This window comes from Molothrus aeneus, chromosome 11 (assembly GCF_037042795.1).
Source record: "Molothrus aeneus isolate 106 chromosome 11, BPBGC_Maene_1.0, whole genome shotgun sequence".
Classification (NCBI taxonomy): domain Eukaryota; kingdom Metazoa; phylum Chordata; class Aves; order Passeriformes; family Icteridae; genus Molothrus; species Molothrus aeneus.
Window position 1 is genome coordinate 16703923 of NC_089656.1, and position 7602 is coordinate 16711524.

Sequence of the window (7602 nt, forward strand, 5' to 3'; positions counted from 1 at the left end):
TGAATGTTCCTAAGTATCTGTTTCACTTTGAGCTCAGTTTTCTAAGTGGCTTGGAAAACTTCAGAAAATGTTATTCAGAATATTGCAGCTGCTATCTCCCGAGTCCCTGTAGCTTCCCAGTACACTTGAGGGCATTCAGCATCCAGAAAACGTAAGTGATAAATGCACATGATAAACCCAAGTAAATACTCTAGCAGTGTTTTGCAGTTCAAGTTACTGAACCAAATGTTTACACTTAGAGTAGGATTAACACTAGGCGTTCTTAGTTTGATTTTTTTTTAAAGAAAACATAAATAAAACAAACAAATCTGCTGGTGATTGGAGCGTGTTGCGAATGCACTCAGTGAGATTTGACCAAGAAATTTAAGCCTCTGTACCTGAACCAGTCACAAACTGAATTTCTGAGCACATTGTACTCGTGTCATGTTCCACATGGCTGAGACCAAGTCTCCAGGGATGCTCTCCAGGGGTTTGGGGTGTGTGCTCAAGATTTAGGCACTCCTGAGATCTCAAAACTGGCTTCCTTGGCCTTGCCTAAGGGGATGGGACCATTCCCCTTCTGCATTGTCTGTGGGACTGATCCAGGAGCTGTTCTAACCTCTGTGTGTACAGGAGGGAAGGGATGTGTCTTCCTGTCTGTCTGTCTGTCCAACTCTGATCTGGGATCAGCAGCATCCCTTGGATTGTGCAATAACCAGGTTTGATTTCCCTCAGAATTTGGAGCAAGGCTTATGGTGTGGTCATAGTGAAGAACCACAACCACACCATAAGTGTGGTTTGAAGCCAAGGCTCCCCTTTCTGCAGGGATTGGACCAGTGGTGGTGTAGGGGTGAAGAGGCAGAGCTCACCTCTGGCTTCTCTTTCTCTTTCCCGAGGGGTGGTTGCCTTCAGAAGGAGAGGGAGGCTGTGATGGTACCAGAGGTGCTGAGAGGAGGGAGGTCACCAGTGTGCTGAGTGTTGAACGTGCAAACAGCTGTAGATTGAACTGGGTTCACTGGTAAATGCCACCACTCAGCTGTCCCTGCTCTCCTGGCACTGTGTACCCCTGCACATGATGGCTGAACAACTCAGGAGTTTTTCTGAGTTGCAGTCCAGGGGGTTTAGGTGGTTTGGCAGCTTAGAAACTTGTTTAAGTTGTCCTTGCTTAGCACAGTGGCCTTAATTCCTCCCAGCTCACTGTTGGCACTGACATTCAGCCAGGTCCTCCACAGGTGACAGTTTGAATGTGTGTCCTGGCCATGCAGGATGAGGACTGGCTGGGCCACCTTGAGCTTGAGGCACTTGGGCTGGGCCTCTGCATCCATTTTTCTTTCCCTGGTGAGGAATTGGACCAACCCCAGGTACTGAAATCAGAAATCACCAGATACAGGGTAGGAATTGTGGAAGATGGGATGAGTGGTGGCTTTTTTCTCCCATTACTCCACCTCTTCCCACAATTCCCCCAAGAAAAATTTCTTCCTTTTTTCATGTGCCACAGATAATTTTGGAAAAATTTTGGAATTGTCAATTTTAAGGGAAAAGTGGGGGAAAAAAATACATGCTACTGTAAGCACACAGCAGTGTCCTCTGTGCTTGTTTTACACTTGTAACCTTGTGGCTGCTCTGCACAGCAGAGAGAGATTACAGAAGCAAAGGTGTAAAGTGCTGTTGCTCTCATAAAATAAATCCCTGGAGTTTCTGAGGGAGGCACATGCCTGGCTTGGCTCTGTTCCTTACCTGGCCTTGACAGATGCTCGTATTCCTAAAGAGTCAGGCTTGGATTTCAGATCCTCTCCCTTGCTGGTTTTATAACTTGAAGAACAGGCATCCTGAAAAGTCTTCTGTTTTGCTGTACCACAGCAAGGTCTAGTTGTCCTTAAATATTTTGTCAGCTAATCCTTAAATTTTAGTTATTGTGAAAGTGTCAACCCAGCTGCTTCTGGTCAAGTGAATTTCTGTAGTTTTGAGGGTACTTCATCTTTAAATTGAAGGCAAATTAATACAAAATTACACAAGAGGACAGAGGTGAATCTGAAACCAAAAGAAGCTCAAAATCAGCTCCCTGATGGCTGTGGGCAGGCTGTGTCCCTGGTGTTTGCACAGCACGTGCCTGGCACACAGCCTGCCTTCAGGAGCAGAGATCTTGATAGGAAAATAAGGTTTTTATCAAAGCTACTGAACCGCCTGGCTTCTGAACTCCCCCTCTAGAACACACCAGGCAGCTTGGTTGCTTTGCAGTATTTCTGGTGCCTGCATGACTCAGTAAATGCACAAGCACAGAAAGAGGGGTCTGGGGAGGTTGTCCCCTGTTTTAACTGCGGTTTCTGTGTTTGTTCCATGAATGCTGTGCAGGGGCTCTGCTACCATGCATGTGCCATGCAGAGTGGAGGATGCAATAACAAATCCAAATTGTTACAAGTGCCAAACTTTTGGGTTCTTCTGTGTATAACAATAATTCAACTGTTCTACTAAAATACAGATATGCTTAAAATTCACTGTGTTCCAAAAAGAGCAGTGGTTATTTTTTTTTTTAATGAATGCTATTGAAAGCAATGTAAATCTACTTTTTTTTTTTAAATGCTGTTCTGCAGGTTTGTGTTACTCTTCACAACTCTCTTGAGTATCACTCCATGTGATGCATATGGACACTTTGCTCTTTACTGGAGCACTGGTGCCATGCAAATATATAAAAAAGGCAGCTGACAACAGGCTTTAGTATTTAAAATTATAACTGTTTAGATTAAGTGCAATTTGTTTGCATTTATCGACCTGCAGAATGAAACTGTGCCTCGGGAAATGTGGCTGTGCCCAGGGACACAGGCAGACTGAGCATTGTAGCTAAGGTGTGGTTTGGTGCCACTCACAGCAGTGCTTTCCATAGAATTATATTTAATTTAGTGTTAAATGGATCCTTTCTGCCTCTAATTTAGCACTGAGGACTTGGGGGTTGTGTTCTCTTTAGCTCTTTGGAGTACTTAAATGGCTACTTCAGGTGGGTGGGGGGGTGTTAATTGCATCCGTGTTTGTAGAAGCTGCTATTTCCATCTTCCCAAAGGAGTATTTCCTTTTCCCCTTCAGGACTGAGTACAGGCCTGTGTTTCAGTCGTCATTGCTGCAGCCTTTTGACATTTGCCATTTTCTGATGCTCTTCCTTGTTTTTTTTTTGGAGCTGTGTTTCCAGGGGCACATGGTCTGTGAGAGAAAAACACAGGGCTTGGGAAGGTGAGTCAGTAAAAGCTAAAGGCAGTGGGGTTTGGGGAAACTCTGCTCATTTTCTGTGGGGGTCACCTCTGTGTGCTCTGAAGTTCATTAATAAGTTTGGCACCTGCTCTCCATTGTCCCTATGGGTTTTGGTGTGGTTTTTTTTTTTCTTTCTTTTTTTTTTTTTTCCCCTGGGAAATTCCTTGCTGTAGGAAGGACTGCAGCCAGGGTTTAAGGTGACACTTCTGACCAGCCATGTCCAGTGTGACTCTGCGGTCTGACTGCTGCTGTGCTCCAGCAATCAATTCTCCCAAAATTTTGATTAACATGTTACCTAAAAACATAGACTAAAGCCATTCAGTGCCCAGCTAGATAAACACCTGTTTAAAAGGATTAAGGGTAATAAGAGAACTAAACTATGAGCTACTACCAACAGGTGGTTATGTTGCAAATTAATTGGTGATACCAAATCTGAATAATATTTTTTAAATTACTTATTCTAGGTAACTGCTTTTTGGTTGCAATACATAAAGGACTTGCATAGAATAATATTTGGAGGTTATTTGAAATAATCCATTGAAATGTCTTGAAAAGTGAGGTGGAAGATTGGAGCTTTTCAATGGAAAAAGGCTAAATCTTGATGCCCAGCAGTTTTGCAGGGTTTCTGAGCAGAGAACACCTGCCAGAGCACTTCAGTACATGAAGCTGCTCAATGCCACTGCCTACCTGTGCCCTTGAATTTGCATAATGAAATGAAGCTGTTCTGAGCCCTGGTAAAAGCTGATGGGTCTGATTTCAATAATAGAAAGAAGCATGCCCTGTGTAATTAGTGTTATTTTGTTGATAAAACGTGAATTTGATTTTTTTTTAATACTGGAGTTTTTTGAATTACCACCTTAGGCACTTATTAATTTTTTTTTCTTAATTTATTTGACTTTCATCCATTTCTTTTGAGTTAATGCTGAGACAACCTCAGTTTTTGTTGAGGGCAAGTTTCTTTCATCTGTAGCTCTAAACCCTGTCAGAGCCTGACTGACCTCCTGCCACCAGCTGTGCACTTGTTTCACAAGTGTCATTTCTGTGCATTCTGTTATTGGGCTGCCAATTTCAGAACAGAAAAAAAATAACCTGTGGAACAAATTTGTACCTGATGAAAGCAAAAGCCATTTTGGAAAGTTTAAATTTCCATCTGCAACAGGGAGCATCCTACAAAAACCTGATCCTTGGCTGGGCTTGAGGTTCTGTCCTGAACGACCTCACATGCAAAAGCTTTGGGTTTTATTAATCTGCTTTATTAATTTACACATGATAGCAGGAAAGCATTATCATCCCTGTCACTTGTTTCACTGTTTTTATGTCTTAAAAAGCAAAGCCTGCTTATTTATTAGAGTGAATGAAGCAGTGCACAGGGGTTTTTGCTGAGGTGATCAAGTTAAACACAGCTGACATTCTGTAAAGCTCTTGCTATAGTTTCTTTCTGAAGGGAAGCCAGGCAGTGCCCTCTTAAGAAATACTTTCAAACCCTTTCAGAGCTGGTCTTAAACTAGTCCAAAGGACTCCTCTGGGTTGCTTGGAGAACATGAAGTCTGTTCTAGCTTTTGTTTGCTTGGGGAAACACCTGCTAAGTCAATTTTAAGCTTGTGGTTTTGTTTTTTTTTTTTTGAATCCTTGTTTTCCAAAACCTGAGTGGTTTGCTTCTTGCAATTGAAACATGTTAGTGTTTAAGGGTCTGCATTTTGCAATGCATGGTGAGTGTCCTATCTTGGCTACATGATGTAGACAGCAAGCTGTGTTCTGGGGGGCTCCTGGAAGCTCCTTTACAGAGCTGAGGGGTGGAGAAGGTTCAGTACAAAATTCTCCTTACACTGCACAAGCCTGGCTGTGAGCATCAGGTGGGGCAAGAGGCTGGGTTTGGTACAGAACTCATGGAATTGCCACCACTGACTGCCCTCAGTGTTTGGACCCCAAAGCCCATCAGGGGCAGGTCCTGGGTGTTCCATGCATGATGTTTGCTCTGGCCTCAGGTGTTTTCTCTTTTGCTGTTATTAACAGGATTTTGTTTTCACTCTCCCTCTGAACACACAGCTGTGCCCATGGGCCTGGGAGCACAGCTCCTGTGGGTCAGAGGAGAGTGGCCACACCAACTTGCTCCCTGTGGCTTTTGCACATCTGCACATCAGTGTGTGTGGGGACAGTGCTTAGTACACAATGAAATGACTTTTCATGGAGCTTGTAAAACTGCTGCCAGCAGGTCAGAGATCAGCTGAACACCTGTGAGCAGAGCTGCAGGTAGAGCAGGTGTAGCCCAGTCCCTCATGTGTGTCACTGTGGCTGGAAGTCTGGCACCTTGTCCTGGGGAGAAAAGCCCCTATGCCCAGCTACCTCACTTTTTCTTTCTTTGCACTTTGTCAAATATTTTTTGTTTTGTTTTGTTTTAAATCACATTTTGTCCTTCAATTAAAAAAAACCTAAAAGCAGACAAGAAGCAGGACAGAATGGTATCATTGCCCAAGGACAGTTTAATTTCATTTTAAATTAATGTTTCTGTACAAAAAGACCAAGGTTGACCTGCAGCTGCTGTAAAAAGTAAATAAAGATTTCTATTACTTGATAGTAACTATTATACTTGGAAATAAGAGTAGCAATTGAAAGGCTGTCCTGATGATTTTTAAATAGGAAGAGATCTGTTTAAAAAATAGAAGTCTCTGCTCTTTTAAGGAAAGATCAGATAGTTTTCTCTCTGCCTCTATTCTGCTCTCACTGTTTTGGCTGTGAACTTGATGCATTATCTCAATAGAGAGATTCACTGATTTTTCTGTAATGTCTAATTAGATATTTTTCTGTGGAGTTCCCCATTTAATCACCTGCAGAGGAAAAACTGTTCAAATCAATACCCACCTTCCATACCTGAACTTATGTCATTGCCCATTTCTTTGTGATCTTCAGGTATGTGGGGTTTTGCTTAGATTGAAAAAGTTTTTTAAAAAGTGTCTTTTCTTCTGCTTCTAAAGGTGCTATTTTGACATAGATTTGAATTCCTTACACTGTGCTTGACTTCTAAAAGTACCAATATAAGCTGGTAATCAGCTTGTGTTTGTTTTTCTTTGAGTGTTCAATCTCTATTTTGAAAAGCATCCCTTTTCATAAAGATGGCTTCCACACTGTCAAAGGCCTTAATAATACAAAATGTAATGGGAAAAGGCTACTTTTTCCTTTCTTTGTATAAGCAAAGCCAAGAAATGCTTCACGGAGAACATCTTCCTCTAAAATTTTGAGGAGCAGCTCATACTAACTTTGACTTCAATGTAGCAAACATTTTAGTGGCCATGCACAAATAGTAGGGGTGAAACAAGGAGCTATTCATAACTCTGTAGACTGTACCAATTAGCTGCTAATTCCAGAGCCTTCCATTAGCATCATGGTGGCTATTCCATAAATATTAATCTTGCCAGGACGTGGCTGTGTGTCTGGGACAGGCTGACCCATGTGGCTGGCAGATCACTGGGGTGTTGGGCTCCGTATGGGGTTTGTCTCAGACCCCTCCTGCTCAGCCTCCCAGGGTTTGGGTGCCACAGGTGCTCAGGAGGAAGGAGGAAGGAAGCTCCAAGTGCTGCCATTGCAGTGCCATTGGCTTGGGCACTCTGAGGAGAGGCTCTTGTAGACACAAGCCACGGAGAAGAGAGCTGAATTTTAGTCCTGCATAGGAACTTTGTTGTCCTTTTTGTGCTGCCTTTATTTTTGTTTGATCTGTATCATCAGTTTGGTTTAGGCATTTGGTAACACTGCTACAGTGTTTTCTTTCTCTGAAGCACATAAAGTCCTACTCCTGCCCTGTCTGAAACAGCAGGAAGGATCAAGGGTTGATGTTTGAATTTGTCCCATCTCAGACAGCAAGTTATTTATTGCCTTCTTGAAGGCTCTGCAGTCCCAGTGCTGTAGCATTTCTCAGTTGTGTCACTCTAAGAGCCCTTTAGCCTTTTGAAAAGGGTCCAGAGACTGCCTTGTCCTTCTCCCCCTTCACATATTGGGTGCTGCCCTCTGGACCATCCAAACTCATCCAGGCTGTCACTGCAGAGGAGCCACCGGTTGGTGGCCTCACAGGAGTATCTGTGTCACCTGCAGCGCTTCTGAAAAACAGCTGATAAATGAGGGGCCATGGAGAAACCCTGCTGAGCTTGCAAATTCCTGATCCTCTCATTCTAGGGAAGGCTGAGGAGCAGCATCATTCCTTGCCTTGCAGCTGCTCCCTGCTGCACGGGTAAGGATGAGTCCACACTGTCCCTTATGATATAAACATTTATGGGCTGTTATAGGAGATCTTCTATTTTGCATTTGTTGTATTTAAATCTGAAACTTCTGGAGCTATGGAGCTGTGGGTTCTGGAACTATGTCTGCAGTGTGGAACCACAGGTATGGGCCTAA